The sequence below is a fragment of the Staurois parvus genome, unplaced genomic scaffold (genome assembly GCF_062004578.1).
Source record: "Staurois parvus isolate SC_StPar_1 unplaced genomic scaffold, SC_StPar_1.0 ptg000635l, whole genome shotgun sequence".
Taxonomy (NCBI): Eukaryota; Metazoa; Chordata; class Amphibia; order Anura; family Ranidae; genus Staurois; species Staurois parvus.
In genome coordinates, this window is record NW_028318431.1 from 3,251,946 (window position 1) to 3,269,412 (window position 17,467).

Sequence of the window (17,467 nt, forward strand, 5' to 3'; positions counted from 1 at the left end):
TTCGGACGCTCGATTTTCGCGGGGCCGCTCGGCTCCGCCTCCTCGCCGGTGATTGGTCGCCTGTGTGCCTTTCCAGTGCTGGCGCCCAATCACCGGTGAGGAGGCGGAGCCGAGTGGCCGCGCGACCATCGAGCGGCCGAACTGAAGAAGGAGCAGCCGTGCTTCCTGGACCGGATCGTCGTGGGACCGGAGCCAGGTAAGGTACAGCAGCCCCTCTGCCCACCCCTGTACTTAGTGTCCATTGGAGGAGGAGGGGGGGCGGCGCCGCCCCTCGAAAGAGTGCCACCCTGACACCGGCTCGCCGTATACCGGCGTATAAGACGACCCCTGACTTTGCAGAAGATTTTAATGAGTTGAAAAGTCGTCTTATACGCCGGAAAATACGGTATATATATTTAGTGTAAGTTTGAGTGTATGTATTTAGGTGGGACAAAGAAAAAATGTGTTCTATGAGTACAAAGAACACCACTGTGATTGTCAGGAGTAGAATTTATTTTATGGGTTTTATTGGTGGTGGGTCATGGTAATGGCATAAAAATACACGGCTAAAGTTTAAACTTTAGCCGTATTTTTTTTTACTATTTTGGGCCAGTGTTCCTTTCAAAATCAAATACAAGCAGGCAGGGGCGGACTGACCATTTAGAAACTCGGGCACTGCCCGAGGGCCCGGGTCGGTAGGGGGCCCCATGAGATTCCCCTGGTACCTTTTTCATAGGCTTTTTTGAGTTTGGGCAAGGACACAGGGGCCCCATGATCCCCTATTGCCCGGGGGCCCCATGAGTTGTCAGTCCGCCCCTGTAAGCAGGAGATATCCATTACCATTTACCACCAAACAAAATCTCAGTCTGTTCTGAAAAAACAAGGTATAATTCACATGGATTCACTGTTGCGATGATTTGTACACTTTACTAACAAATGGCAAAGTTACGAAATTGGAATTGAATGATAGTTTTGTTTTGACTCTGCTTGTGAAGGTGTTATCCTCTATAGTGGTTACTTCACACTGAGCTTTTAACCCTAACACTCACCTAACCCTGAAATTATGTCCTAGCAGTAATTAACCATTATCCTGCTTCCTGAATCCTATACTACAATACAGGTCCTGTGTCAAAGGCATGAGATCCTGGTTCCAAAAAAAAAAAACCCCATATACAGGAGCATGTGTATATTCATTATTTAAATTGAAACTACACTAGGGGTTTTAATTATAAAAGAAAATAATAATAATACAGTTGGACAAATGTGACAAGTATGTGCCCAGCCCTGACAAATTCTGACCTAATTATTATTAACCTCCCTAGCAGTCTGATTATGTCAGTATTTCTGTGCTCATAGCAGTACATTATTTTCAATGGAAATATGTTGTTTTTTTATTGTAGGCCTGTAATTCTTAGGAATAACTCACTGAAATCTGTCCAAACAAGAGTCTAGTAAACATCCCGGGTATGATACAATTTGAAACACGAAATAATAAATTATAATATAATAAATAATCATAAAAAATAATAATATAATAATAAATTTAATTCAATAATATAATCAAACCAAAAACACTGAAATTTGAAATAGAGCGCCAAGTTCGCACATCACTGAGCTTAGTTGCAAATTCGTTTTCAGTGTCTGATAACGAATGTCCCCACGAATCATTATCACTCAATTCTGCAAGTGGTTCCAGTTTACTATCGCTGTTCTCTAGCTGGTCTAAAACCGCTTTTGACCTAAAGGGACACTTTTTGGATGCCATGGACATTTCTCAGTTTCCAGGCAGAAAGATCAGTAAAAATGCAGGCAGGGCACAGGAAAAAGCACTCAGGACAAAGTGTATGTGAAATGGTTTGATACAGTAATGGAATACTATCAGATTTTAGTGTATTGAGTGAATGTCAAATTTTTTAATTTTTTAAATTCCGCCGGTTCCTTTACCCGTACGTCCCAACGCTCGTAGGGAACGGAACCCGGAAGATGGATGCCGGCATTGGCCATGGGACATGGCTGGGGACGCTGCAGGGGGGACATCGCAGGAGCGCAGGACAAGATAAGTGCTCGAGGGATCCCAGAGCAAAACTGCAGGGTAATCCCGAGTGTAGGTCGGGGTTACTGCTTCTGGTACTGAAACTTAACCCCGAGCTACAGGGGTTAAGTTTCAGGGGGTTAATATACCGCCAGGGGGTTAATATACAGGATTTATATAGAGCCAACAGTTTGCTCAGCGCTTTACAATATAAAGGGAGACAGTACAATTACAATACATTTCATTATGGGAGGACCCTGCTCGTGCAATCTAAAGACCTAATGTAGCCTAATACAGTGATTTCCTATGATTGTCAGTTCCATCTCGTGGCTATAGTGCAGTACATTTCTGAAACACTTCAATCAAAAAAAATGCTGCATTAAGGGCACTAGATGGACTTGAAGGTCTTAGGAAATCACTGTATTAAGAAAAATATGTTCAGAAGTCATCAAGGCTGGGTGAATGCTTGTCACATTTGTCCAACACATTTTTTATAAATAGACGGCTAATTATTTCTCAGTAACTCTGTGATATTGTTTCCATGTATAATTCTCACAAGCCATTTCTCCTTTTCAGTTACATCTACTGACAATTCCCTACAGTTTGTGGAACAATAGTCTGGACCAATATTTGACTACATTCAGCTGATCAGTTAACAAAAAAATCAGTAGGGCACAGTGATAGTATTCACTCGGTGTAAAATGAACTTGCTGGCTAAACACTGAAGAATAACTGGCTCCACTTTGGATAATTCACACAAACAATTTTCCAGACTATGGGTTCTAGATGGAAGTACAAATGATGTATGAAGCATATTACAAACAATTGCTCCATGTGAGATGAACAGCTGCAGATACATTCAGTGCTAGGGATGATGAGATGACAGCTCTCCATAGGATTTGCGTCCATCTCTCCCACAGTACTGTTGCCTGTGGGTTCGAAGCCTCAGACACAGCATCTGTGCATGAATATTAAGGTTTTACAGGTGTGTGCACAATACAAGTGCCCATTATTTCAACTTATTTTCAGTTCTTATGATGGGAAATAAATAGTTCTTCTTGCAGATGTTTGTAGAGCGATTCCACTTGTAATCTGTAAATTCTCTGGTTAGCTGTGCCTCTGTTGAGAGAAAAACAAAATCCTAAGTAAGCCTTGTTGTTATATGTGACTTATTCACACTGTAAGGTAAGTGCCCATAACACTTTTCAACAGGAAAACAAAAAGTAACAAAATATAATCAATACAAAGAAAAAGAGGGCCAGCAAACCAATTGTACTATTGTGCAAAAATGTGAACGGCAAAATTTAACATACAGCTAACCAATTCTGATAAGGTTAGCTGTATGTTAAACCTAAGGGGGCTGACCAGTTGTAATAAAGGGTTAAATGCCGTGTTACATTTATTTACTAGGGTAACACAAATCAGACATTGGTGGCAAAGACAAACAATGCTCATGGTGGTCATTCATGGTACAATAAAACTGAACATCTGATTTTGCAAAACTATCAAATTGGGCATCGATCGAGGGGACAACAAATGCCATGGGCAAGCTATGGATGACAGATAGTGATGGTATCGATCAACCCAAGCTGATCAGTTGGGGCAGAAAAAAACAATTGTACAGGGTGGAACAATTGCCTATTTTGTGCTTTTACGTGGATGGATCAGAAGTGATTCATAAGGGTGCCAAAATGCCATTGGCCCTGAATAATCCATGTCCTATTTGATCATTTTGTCAAATCAGACATCGATGGTTCACTTTTATTGCACCATGTATGGCCACCTGTACAGGAGTCATGAAGCAGGTGCAGTCTGTCTGGGAGTTTTATTATCTGCCAGTAAATCTGTTACTTATCTACTTTTTTTAACAGAATGATAATATTGTTTGATGTTCCTTTTGTGGTGCAAATGAACATCAGCATTACCCAGATCCATAACATCAGTGAAGACTCACCCCTCCTACCACACAAGGGCAACCCAGGTGCTGGATGTCATAGACCGTCTCCACTCTCCAGATAAAAAGAAAACAGCCTCATTCCAAACTTAACACTTTTTGCATACACCATTTGTCAACTGAAAACCAACCTTCCTTGATGATTTTCACCACTCCCGGCTTGCTCATCAGGATAAGGGAAGTATTACCGCATTCTTGTGAGCAAGCTGGGAGCATTTTTATTCTTTTGCGAGCTGACAGCATCGTTGTAGCTACTGTATACATGCCCATGTCCTGCCACATTCATCTCCACTGTAAATCCGAGGTCTGTGTTTACATTTACGAATCTACTGAGATGGGGAGGATGGGTGGAGTCACTGAAAATTGATATTTAAAGTAAAACTATATGTAAAATGTTTTTTTCATAAGTAAGGGAGGGTTAAAACCCCTGTAGGTTTTTATTTTTTGCCACTTGTGTCCTTTGGGGACTTGTGTCCCTTGGGGACCCCAGGTCACCAGAATCAGGTCCCCACTGGAAAATGTGTGGGGACAACCTAAAATTAGATATTTTCTTTTACTTTCACTTTCAATGATAATGGTAAAGGCAAATAGAGTGTGAATCTCCCTAATGGGGGTACAGACAGCAATAAAACACAGACAGAAGTTCTAATCCACCTCCACTTTATCCAAAAATAAATACTTTAAGGTTGAACTCCAATAAAAATGATAGAAACAGAATGAAAAATAGATACTACAGTCACGTTTTGAATCTTGTAATTTTCTATGATTCTTTTGAAAATCTATGAAAATGATTGAAACAGAATTCCAGGAATTTTCTGTTATGCATATTCACAATGGCCAAGCTTGGCACCATGGAAGTAAGCACATATCATATCTGATTTGCCACTGGAGAAGCAAAAAATCACTGTAGTAATCAGCACTACTATTGTGATGGAAGCAATCTTCTGGGTCCTGATTCTGTGTAAGACCTTCTGTACACTAACCAAAGTGCGGGGCACTTGCTTGCTGCTGCCATTTATAGAATGCCTTGTATTTCTTTCAATTAATTTGTTGAATTAGACAAGCTGAAGATTGTGACGTCATGGTCCCTCTACCTCATCTCATCCAATCATGGAAAACAATAAGGGAGATTTACTAAAACTGGTGCAAGGAGAATCTGGTGCAGCTGTGCATGGTAGCCAATCAGCTTCTAACTTCAGCTTGCGCAATTAAGCTTTGTCAATAAAACTTGGAAGCTAATTAGTTTCTATGCAGAGCTGCACAAGATTTTGCACTCTCCAGTTTTAGTAACTCTCCACCATTGAAAAAAAAAAAATACAAGGCATTCTGTTTATGCCATGTGCTGTTTATGTGGCAGTGATGAAAGAGCGAGCCTCTGTGGTCAATGTACAGATGGGAAGCCGCTCGCATAGAATCCAAGCTCGCAGCTATTAATTTAGTAGCAATGACTACTGCAGTAGTTTGCAGCTTCCCGAGCAGCTCATCAGGTATGAGATATGTACTGTTTAGTTACACTGTGCCAAGCTAGAAGAATGTAAGTATGCAATACAGATAATTTCTGGAGTTCAGCTTTAAATGTACATTTACTGAATACACACTATACCTAACTCAGTACAATATTTTCACAGGTATAAGCTTTCCATGTAAAATTATTTTTTTGCTTTACTATACGCTACAATCCACATAATAAATACAATGGCCTCAAAATATATACATTCGGTAAATGTCTTTCCTAATAAAAGTCTAAATATAATTGCATTTTCATAGATTCCTGCCTGGAATTGACTCCGTTTCTGTATATTCATGCCCATATCTCAGATCCTTGTCTACAATTAAATTTCTAATTTGTTTAAAAATAAAAATCTTAATATAGAATAACAAGAGGCTGGCTAAAATCTGAACAGCACTGTACACATTTCCTTAGACATTTCCATAAGCAGTAAAAAAGATGTGATAAAATAGCTTAGATTTGACATATTGTACATGTCAATTTCTAAGTCTTTCTTTTTGCATAATGTTTATTTATGTATCTCTCTACACAACATCTTGACAAGATGAATGGTTTGCCTTGAGTTCTAATGATCTATCTATTATTGTACACTTTTTTAACATAGTACAGAGGCAGGGTTGTCTATATTAAATTGGACAACTAGGCGACAATTTACAGGGGTTCAGGAATGCATTTAAAGTGAAAGCTCCAGGCAAATTGCAAAAAAAAACGTTTTAGTATAAACAGCTCTACATGCCTAAGGATCTATAACTCAGTTCAGTCACTGTCAAGATTTACAACTCTCTGCCCCACTGCATGGCCACTATTTCCTTGTTTTGCTTCTAACTTCTTGTGTCACTATTGCTCTTGGCATTGGCAGTCCCATTAAATAGCCCCATGAACAAAAAAATAATATGGTCCCCTGCAGTAAAGCACCTCTGGTTTATTAAAACAATTTATATATATTCTTAAATCAAAAAATACCTTCTATTGCTCTTAGCATCCTCTAAATTCCCAAATTTAATTTTTTTTTTGCTGTCTGACTTCCTCTTAGATGGTGGCTACTTTTGGTCTCCATGTATGTAGGAGCATAGCCACCCTTTACTTGCTCGCTCCCGAGATGGACTATGGACTTGTACCTTGCATAGAGCAGTGCACATGAGGTTGGGGAGCTCATGGAGGACATTACAAGGAGGCAGAAAAACACAGTAAGAAAGAATTTACAGGGCCATGAAAAGATTTATGAACCCTTACCTTAAAACAACCTGTTCAGTTTAATATAGAAATGAAAGGCAAATCATTTGTTAGAATGGATATATACACTCACCAGCCTCTTTATTAGGTACACCTGTTCAATTGCTTGGTAACACAAATTGCTATTCAGTCAATCACATAACAGAAACTCAATTCATTTAGACATGTAGGCGAGGTGAAGACAACTTGCTGAAAATCAAACCGAGCATCAAAATGGGGAAGAAGGGGGATTTAAGTGACTTTGAACATGGCATGGTTGTTGGTGCCAGACAGGCTGGTCTGAGTATTTCAAAAACTGCTTATCTGGGATTTTAACACACAACCATTTCTCGGGTTTACAGAAAATGGTCTGAAAAAGAAAAAATATCAAGTGAGTGGCAGTTGTGTGGAGGAAAATGCCTTGTTGATGTCAGAGGAGAATGGGCAGACTGGTTCAAGATGATAGAAAGGCAAATGTAACTCAAGTAACCACTTGTGCATTCAGAGATGGTATTCTGCATACCTTGATTGTAAACAACATGAAAGCATGGATACATCCTGTCTTGTATCAATGGTTCAGCTGGTTCAGGCTGGTGGTGGTGTAATGGTGTGAGGGATATTTTCTTGGCACACTTTGGGCCCCTTAGTACCAACTGAGCATTTAAATGCCACTGCCTACCTGGCTCTGTTTGCTGACCATGTCCATCCCTTTATGACTACAGTGTCCCCATCTTCTGATGGCTACTGCCGGCAGGATAATGCACCATGTCACAAAGCTCAAATCATCTCAAACTGGTTTCTTGAACATGACAATGAGTTCACTGTACTTCAATGGTCCCAACAATCCAATAGAGCACCTTTGGGATGTGATGGAATGGGAGATTTGCATCATGGATATGCAGGTGACACATCTGCAGCAACTGAGTGCTGTCAATATGGAGCAAAATCTCTGAGAAATGTTTCCAACACCTTGTTGAATCTATGCCACGAAAAACTAAGGCAGTTCTGAAGGCAAAAGGGGGTCCAACCCGGTACTAGCAAGGTGTACCTAATAAAGTGGCTAATAAAGGCGTTAGACAAAATAAATGGAAACACTACATGATTATGCAGGTGTGAAAGTGACCACATTTTGCATTGCAGGCTGAAGTGATATAGCATTCTTTTGCTTCCGCTCATGAGATACCTAGCTAACAGGTGGGAATCCACCTTTAAGTCATTCACTGCGTGCGCTGCTAGTATAATGCAGTCATGTCAGAGCTTACTGAGAGTCAAAAAGGGTAAATTGTTGGTGCCGCTTAGCTGGTGCCTCTCTGACTGAAGTTGCCAATTTATTTGTTGCGAGGTACTGTACCAAAGGTCATGACGGCACATACATTTTCCAGGAAAACATTGTCTGAAAAGTATAAGCACGGTCGAGATGGTTAACTGATCAAAAGAGACAAAAGGACATTGTGCAGGATTGTGACCCGGAATGAGAAAATAACTGCTGCAAAAATGACTGCAGAGCTCAATCTCAGTCTTCACAGGAATGAGATTGAACTCTACAGTCACTTTTGCAGCAGTTGTTTTCTATTCCGAGTCACACTCCTATGCAGTGTTCTTTTGTTAATCATTCTTGCTAAGCTCAAAGGCCTGAGGGTGGAAATATTTGCTTGATTACATCACTGCTTTCTGGATGAGCTAGATCACAGAACAGTATTAATATTGTTTTTGAAAAAGAAAAAGAAAACATCAAGGGGTAATCAATACCTTTGTGGTCAGATCAGATTTTGGAAGTTTCGAAAAGCAGCAGGTTATTCCACAATACCTTTTGAATATAATAATGATTTTCACAATTTTTTTAGCACATATAGGGACTTCATTTGTTTAAAAAATATCTTGAACATATTTTTATAATATTTTTATAAAAACTGCACATTAAACAAACTTGAACTGCATTTTTTTTTCAAAGTTTCTGTATAATGAATAATATTCAAAAAGTTTTAACTTAATTATTCCCTATAAGTACAGGCACCCCAAATATGTGTAGATTTTCATGCATACGGTATGTCAGTGCTGAATTGCCAATAAACAATTATGTATATTTTAAATTTAAATAAAAAAATTATAATGTATGGATTTTAGAAACTAATCTTTTGTAAAGGTACCAACACCCAACAATAATTATCTTTAAACATACAGTACACAGAGGAAAAGCTGGATTTTTTTGTACCAGAAAAACTAAGCTTCACGTGTTCTTGTTAAAAATTCTTAAGATTATTACAATATGTGATAAAAACATGTGAGGTATTAATACTGTTTGCTTGTTTATTGCATAGTTTATAAGCTCCTCATCTAACCCACCATATCTATATATAATCTCATGTAATCAAAAGAGTCAGGATACATTGTGCCACTTAATCGTATAATAAAATATTTACAGTGTTACTAAACCCACAACAGTATAATCAGTCTGTATTTGCAGTAAAGTATGCTTGTTATACTCACTGCGGACCCTAAGGGATTATTCCTTTGAATTCTGTAAAAAGGATGTTTGATCCTGTCTTCTCTGATCCTTTCCTTCATCTACTGTCCCCAATCCATCTGCAGACAGAACAGAGCCTTGGGGGCAAGCTGCACATTATCAGTTTGGTGTGTACTGATAGTTTTTTTTCTTGGGAGAGTGCATGTGATCAGCACATGGCCAATCAGCACTGTCCAGACAGAGGGTCAGGGGTTATGCAGCCTCATAGGACAATCAGGTGAGAATGACAATCCCCTTCTACAAGCTTTAACCAGTGCTCTGCTGGACACTGATAAAAGTCACAAGACTGCTATAAACTGCTGATGAGAAAAGGTATTTAGCAGTTTATATTTACTAAAATAATTGCATTTTCACGTTCTGTGTACTGTGGGAGACCAGATATAGTTAATGTACGTTCCTGGGTTTAGTAACACTTTAAGTATGAATACATTATGGGAACGAGGTCAAAGTGAAATCATAGGCAAACCTTTTTTTTTCATTTTGGATTGACAATAGGAGGCTTATAACCACAGTCAGTTTATTTTTTGCCACATGGGTCCCATTGGGGGGATTTTCCTTCACTTTCTGTCCCATAACCAAAACAGGAAGTGTTTTATTGTCAAAGCTTAAATTGAACAAGCTGAAGTTAAAAGCCGATTGGCTGCCATGTAAAGCTTCACCAGATTTTGCACTCTTCAGTCTTAGTAAATCAACCCCTATGTGTTTCTTAGACCAATAGTCCACATAATCATCCGACATATAATTTTAAATTCCAAGGTATTTTACAGTAGTTTGCTCTAAATTTGATTGCTGGAATTCAGATTATTTAAAGTAAAGGATAACATGTTAGTGGGAAAACATATAGCAAAAAAGAAAAAAAATACAACTGCTACGTAATCCATATTTTAATTTATTGTTATAAAAAAAGTATCTTTCCTTTTAAAATTCATTGCAATGTAGCAACATGGAGGCATTCTGTATACAGGTGATGTACAGTCTGCCTCCAAAATGTAATTTCCTGCTCATGTGATTGGCTCACTAATTTTCCTAGTAGTGTGCATTGAGATACAAGTCAGACTTTAGACATTCTCTGAAAAAGAAATGTAATTTTTGGTGAGATACTCAAAAAGGGTTAATCATGTTAAAGGTGTGCAGACACTGCAGCTTGCCTCTTAGGAACACAGAAAGTGAATCAGCTAATTAGAAATGAATAAGTCACTCCTATTCAGAAAGAGGACTGGGAGCATGGCCAGTGATGACACAGGCTGCCTAAGGGAATGCTGTCCATTGGCACGGTGTTCTGTATTTAAGAGTGCGAGAGTGTGCATGGTAAGCCAGCAACAGGAACTTGAACCTGAGGTTTGCGTTGCCACCCACTACACAGAAGGGGAACATGCTGGAAGATTCATTCAAAAGGGATTTTTACATACATCTTAAAGAAAAATATCAAAGAAGGATAGACAGTCACAATGGGAATGCTGAGAGCCACCGTTTAAATAGTGATCATCTCTTGAATTTACCTGTAAAATATTTTTATGTTGAAATTACAGTGTCTTGAAAAAGTATTCATACTCCTTGAAAATTTCTACATTTTGTCATGTTACAACCAAAAACATAAATGGTTTTTATTGGCATTTTATGTGATAGACCAACACAAAAGGGCACATAATAGTGAAGTGGAAAGAAAACAACAAATGATTTTCAAAATGTTTTACAAATAAATATCTGAAAAGTGTGGCGTGCATTTGTATTCAGCCCCAGAGTCAATACTTTGTAGAACCAGCTTTCGCTGCAATTACAGCTGCAAGTCTTTTTGGGGATGTCTCTACCAGTTTTGCACATCTAGAGTTAAATTTTTGCCCATTCTTCTTTCCAAAATAGCTCAAGCTCTGTCAGATTGGATGGAGAGAGTCTGTGAACAGCACTTTTTAAGTCTTGCCACAGATTCTCAATGGGATTTAGGTCTGGACGTAAAAACTGCGTATAAAAGCCTGTCTTCTGCCAGAATGCTGTAGAGTAGGACTCGTGTTCTCTGAGTTGAAGCAGTGGTCTTTCTGCAGAGTTAGAACCTATTGCTATGCTATAAGCAAAATACATGCTCCCTGCTGAATGGAGAGCTCTAGCTCTGACTCAGCCTGAAGGGAAGGATGGGTATCAGACATCTGCAGAGAAAGCACTGCCTCCACACAGAGACTAAGAGTCATTCATACTGACAGAGGACAGGCTTTTCAGCCCAGGCTGAGAATGCTTTCTAAAGAGGGGGAGGAAACATAAGAAAAGCTTCCTCCAGCTTGCAGCAGGCTGATTAAATAATTTAGCCCAGTGGTCTCCAAACTGTGACCCGGGGGCTGAATGTGGCCCTTTGCTCATCTTTATCCAGCCCTTGGGGCACTATTCTATCCACTGACACCAACAATGCGGCATAATTTCTGTCGCTGACACCAACAGTGGGTCAGTATTCTTTCCACTGACACCATTGAAAGGGTACAATTCCTCCCACTGACACCAACAATGGGGCATAACTCCTTCCAGTGATACCAACAATGGGCCAATACTCCTCCTACTGACACCAACAATGAGGCACTATTCCTCCCACTGACACCAAAGAAAGGGCACAATTCCTCCCACTGACACCAAAGATGGGGCACAATTCCTCCCATTGACACCAACAATGGGGCAGAATTCCTTCCATTGACACCAATGATGGGGCAGAATTCCTTCCATTGACACCAATGATGGGACACTAGTCTTCCCACTGACAAAGATAGGGCATTGTTTACACCCACTGGATGCCAGGACATTTTCTATTCCCACTGACCCTAGTCCAGCCCCCCTAAATTCTCGAGGACAGTAAACTGGCACTTTGTTTAGAAAGTTTTGAGAACCCCTGATTTAGCCTAAGCAAAATCACTTGACAGCAGCTGCCTGCCTCTCATTGATAAAAAGTAGAACTTAAAAAAAAATCATACTGTTTCTGCATACTGTGGCATGTTAGGAATTCATTCATGAAGACTTTAAAGTTGCTGAAAGGTCCACATTAATTACAGCACTGACAATATAAAGAAATAGATCTTTGATTTAATTATACAGCATATACTGTAAGTCAACAACACAAAGCTATTCTGATTGCTTCAGAAATGGAGGACTCTGATGAAAACTGATCAACTAAATATTTCATTTGGAAAGCAATGTGCGTACAATAAATGAATCTCCCACTCTCCCCACTGTTTACCAAGTAGAGACCTTTAATTGCTTATGTTGGGAATGGTTGGAAAAATGGCCCCAGGCCCACTAAAGTCCGGAAGTGACAACTCCCACACTGCTATAAATAATTTAAGTTTTTATTAGGATCTAACAAAACTTTGTGTGGTAATTGGCCAGCACTGTCAAATTTCTTTTTCCTCTTCTGCGGTGGGAACTCTGAAAGTCCTTGACCCAGCTTCTCTCTACAGCTTCTAACTCTAAATGTACAAAGAGGAACTTTTCATACCCTTGAGCGTAAAACCACCTACCCAATATCATTAATAGGGATTACACAAACTATAAAGAAAAGGGATTAGTGATGACTGACTCAGGAAAATGCTGAATATTTCCATGTAGTTTGTTTCATCAAGCAATTTAAGAAAACACACATTCATGATTCAAGTATGATTGTATTATTACAATGTTATAATAGTATAAGTATTCTCAGAGTGGACAATCTGTATGTATATGTTCAGAAGACTATTATTATTATACAGGATTTATATAGAGCCAACAGTTTGCTCAGCACTTTACAATATAACGGGAGACAATACAGCAACAATACAGTTCAATACAAGAGGGATAGGAGGGCCCTGCTCCTCGGAGCTTACAATCTAGGAGGGGCTATGATAATGACCATTTGCAATTCGCTGTGTTTTCAAGCCAATTTGTTTGTCATTTAAAGTGAACCTAAAAATGTGTGAAGATTTGCAATCTTACATGGAACGTTTTGAAACCATACCCAATTACTGTATATAATTGCCTTATCAATAATCATCAAATTATTAATGTCGTGTACATTGCAAATATTTTACATGCCTTAAAGTAGCTGTAAATGTAAAAGGTTTTTTACCTTAATGCATACTCTGCCTTAAGGTAATAAAACTTTTAATAATCGCTCACCCTGCAGCCACCCCAAATACTTACCTGAACCTGATCTCGGTCCAGGGCTGTGCACATCTGCAGCAGCACCAGCTCTTTTCCCCTCTCACAGGCTCAGAGCAGCAGAAGTTATTGGCTCCTGTTGCTGTCAGTCAAAACTTGTGAGCAGAGAACAGAGGCAGGAGAGAGCCGGCGGGCTGTGTGTCTGAATAGATGCAAACAGACCGGCGCCGGATCCAGCACACACAAGTGAGCCTTTCTATGGGGGCACACAGCAAGGGGGAGAAGAAAGGAGTGTCAAAGGGAGATCCCAGAAGAGGGAGTTTGGGGTTGCTCTGTGCAAAACCACTGCAAAGAACAGATAAGTATGACAAAAAAAACCTTTACAATCACTTTAAACCAGCCTTTCTCAACCCTTAAAATAATGTTTTAGGGGATGTCCTTGCTAAAACCATGTCATTGGGTGTCAACGGAAAAAAACACACCTTACATTGGTGGCCAGTAGGAAAAATGCCCCCGTACAGTGGTAGCCAGTAGGAAAAATGCCCCCGTACAGTGGTGGTCACAATGCCACCCTTACAGCTGGCTAAAAAGATCCTTGATGTCATGCCACTGACTCTGCCAAGCGGTTTTGACTCTTGAAACTCTGCAAGTTCCATCAAATGAGAAGTCAATCAGTCACATCTCAAGGAACCCCTAGCAGCCTTAGGGTTCCACAAAACCCTGGTTGAGAATGGCTGCTTTAAACTCATAATTGTCCCCAGCTTAAAGCTGGCCACTGCTAGTTTTTTTCATTCAGCCAGCAGGCTAAACAAAACAAAAGCTAGTAGATTCCTCCATCCAAACAGATGATTGGCTGCAGCTGTTGATAGATGGAAAATGTTTAAAAACACTGACATTACATTATCTTAAGAGAACAACTCAGTCCTAACACCTGTCAGGTTTTCTAACCATCTGTCATTTACAGACAATCTGTAAAAAAAAGAATGCTTTTCTCCTGTCCATGAATGTCCATAAACAGGGAAAAAACCCTGTAAATTTGCTGGCTTCTCCCCAGCTCTCTACTGTGCATGTACAATTATTAGATAGCTGAGTTTAGCCTGGCTCGGGCAGCAGGGCAGGTACAGGAGGGTGCTCAGTGATGTCAAGGCGCTTGGTGATCTGTTTCTACTGGTTTAAGGAAGACGGGAAGGAGGGGGAGGAGGAATAACAGCCCATCAGGACCAGAGCCCTCCAGCAGTGCCTTACAGACTGGCCAAGCCTGAACCTGCCCACAATGCCCTACAACCTGCCCACAGTGCCCTACAGCCAGGTCGAGTCTGCCTTCAGTGCCCTACAGCCTTCATGCATTGAATGGACACCGATGTAAGAGGGGAGTGCAACTGGGGCCCCTGAGGTAAGGGGGGAGTGAGGAGGACACTGATAAAGGGGCAACTCTGGTGTAAATGGGAACTCTGATGTAAAGGGGTCTTTGGTCACCAGACCTCCCCCTCTTACATCCAAGTTCCCATCATTCCCCACTCTACAGACTCTGATATATGGGGGAACTCTGTGGACTCTGATGTAAGAGGAAACTTTGATGCAAGGTGGAACTCTGGAGACTCTGATGTAATGGGTAACTCTGGAAACCTTGATTGTAAGGAGGGAAAGCTGGATGTATGATTTATGGGGAAATCTGTGGACTTTGATGTAAAGAGGAACTGTGATGTGGGGGGAAGGCTGATGTACAAAGGGAATGCTAAATACTTCGATTTAGGGGGAACTCTGTAGAGTTTGATGTAAAGGGAAACTCTATGGACTCTGCTATAAGGGGTGCTCTGGAAACCCTGATGCAAGGGGGAATACTAGGGATTCTGATGTACAGGGCAATGCTGGGAACTTTGATTTAAGGGGGAACTCTGTGGACGCTATATAAGAGGAAGCGCTGGTATAAAGAAGGAACACTGGGGACTCTGATGTAAGGGGGACTCTGGAGACACAGATGTATAGAAGAAATCTGGGTGGGGAGTTTGATGTAAGGGAGGACTCTGATGTAAGAACGGATTCTGATGTAAGGGGGGGATATGCAGACTCTGATGTAAGGGACTCTGGAAAACCTAATTTAAGGGGTCTTTGGGGAATATGATGTAAGGGGGAATCTGATGTGAACAAATCCTAACAACTGCACACAATACTGTATGCTGTTTTGCATTTTCATCAACTCCTGACTTCTGTACTCTAAACATTATGTTGTAAATTTTATAGTCCCAACCAAGGTTTTCATTGCCTCAACAGTTGCTGGTTTTAATGAAGTTCCTCTTTAAGCTAGGCTCAGACAAAACATTTTTCATAATTTGGGTGTGCAAAAAAACACACACAACTGAAACATACTGTAAAAAATGATCCTTTGTCCTGAAGTTTATTTGTGTCTGTGAGGTAGTCCATTGTGGTACAGTAATTCGGGGTATTTTGTGGGTACAAGGGCCTTGTTATATGTGTGCAGTGTGTAAAGCGACTCATCAAAATCTGGCCATATATACCATTTGTCACAGCGTGTGGCATTCTGTTTTATCCCAGGGTGCCTCCGGCCTTTCATAATCCTAGTCATGCTCACACTATGTCACTGTTTTAAGTTTTTAATTGTAAAGCCAGGCAGATTACTTTTTATAAGTATTGTTAATGTTTACATATTGTTTATACTGTTTAACCCCTTCATGCCGAAGGGTAAAACAAATCTTAATGCCTAAACACAATTTTGCAACGTTGACATGTGTTAGTAAAACCGTACATATCATCACAACTACTTTGTACATCCAGGTGGATTATACCTTGTTTTTTTCAGAACAAATTGGGCTTTCATTTAGGGGTAAATGATAATGGATATCTCCTGATTTTTTTTATTATCAAAGGAAAACTGGCCCAAAATAGTAAAAAAAAAAAATATTTTTTAAATTTAGCTGTGTGTTTCTTGTTACTACCATAACCTACCACTAAAGAACAACCCAAAATAAATTTTCCAGCACTTGTCGATTGCAGCAACACCATATATGTGTATGTTATTTGTTGTTTTTTACCCGTAGTACAGCCCAGAATCAATAGTGTGCATTTTGTTTCGTTTTCTTCCTAAAACACACGGACACTGATACCAATTAAAAAAAAAAAATCCTCACCTTTGACCCTGACCTTGACCAAAACACTAACCACTTTGCGTCCACTGCGAAGCCAGTGGATGACGGGATTGCTCTCCGGCGCCGCCATCTTGAACGCTGGCTGCTGTCGGTTTTGTGAGGTGAAAGCTTCGTTGTCTTGACACAGACTGGGGCCTGCCAGCCTGCCAACCCGGGGCATCGAACCTACCAGAGCCACAGCATTACTTTGACCCAGAGGGAGGAATCCATCCAAGCTGTTCATCTGGCACCCAGGGGACCTCTGAGCCTTGCTGTATACCACTCCATCTTAATTGGATGATCCATACCTTCCTTACCCCAGACACCACTAAACTACTCGTACACTCCCCGATTATCTCACGCCTTGATTACTGCAACTCCCTTCTCACCAGCCTACCCCAGTGCAGGCTCTCCCCGCTTTAGACCATCCTGAACTCAGCGGCTAGACTCATCCACCTCACCAACCTCTCCACCTCTGCCACCGCCCTCTGCCTATCCCTCCACTGGCTCCCTATTGCCCAACGCATCAAATTCAAACTACTCACTCTGACCTACAAAGCCATTCACAACACTGCCCCTAACTACCTCACCAACCTGATTCCCAGGTACCACCCTACCCGTACCCTTCGCTCTTCACAGGACCTCCTTCTATCTTGCTCCCTGGTCTCCACCTCCCACGCAAGACTGCAAGACTTCTCCAGGTCCTCCCCCATTCTCTGGAACTCACTACCCCAATCCATCAGACTGTCACCTTCCCTCCTCACCTTCAGGCGCTCCCTGAAAACCCACCTCTTCAGGGAAGCCTACCCCACCCTCACCTAACAGCCGCTCTCCTTCATTCCTCCTACCACTCTATCCCCCACAGCCACTTCCTCCTGTACCACTACCCCCTCCCTCCTAGATTGTAAGCTCGAAAGAGTAGGGCCCTCTAACCCCTCGTGTGCTGTTTGTTGTTGCTGTACTGTTTCATGTATTGTCCCCCCCTCTATTGTACAGCGCTGAGCAA

The 17,467-nt window shown here is 40.8% G+C and overlaps 1 protein-coding gene across 5 annotated transcripts in view; it reads right to left on the reverse strand.

Annotated features, from left to right (window-relative positions):
- Window positions 1–471: 471 nt before the first annotated feature.
- The window catches only part of CTPS2 (CTP synthase 2), a 306,531-nt gene continuing 289,535 nt past the window's right edge, over window positions 472–17,467 (reverse strand). For all 5 annotated transcript variants that reach the window (XM_089693658.1, XM_089693654.1, XM_089693659.1 and 2 more), the window contains one exon: window positions 472–3,130. The gene's annotated coding sequence lies outside the window, so the exon portion shown is untranslated. The remainder of the gene's footprint in view (window positions 3,131–17,467) is intronic.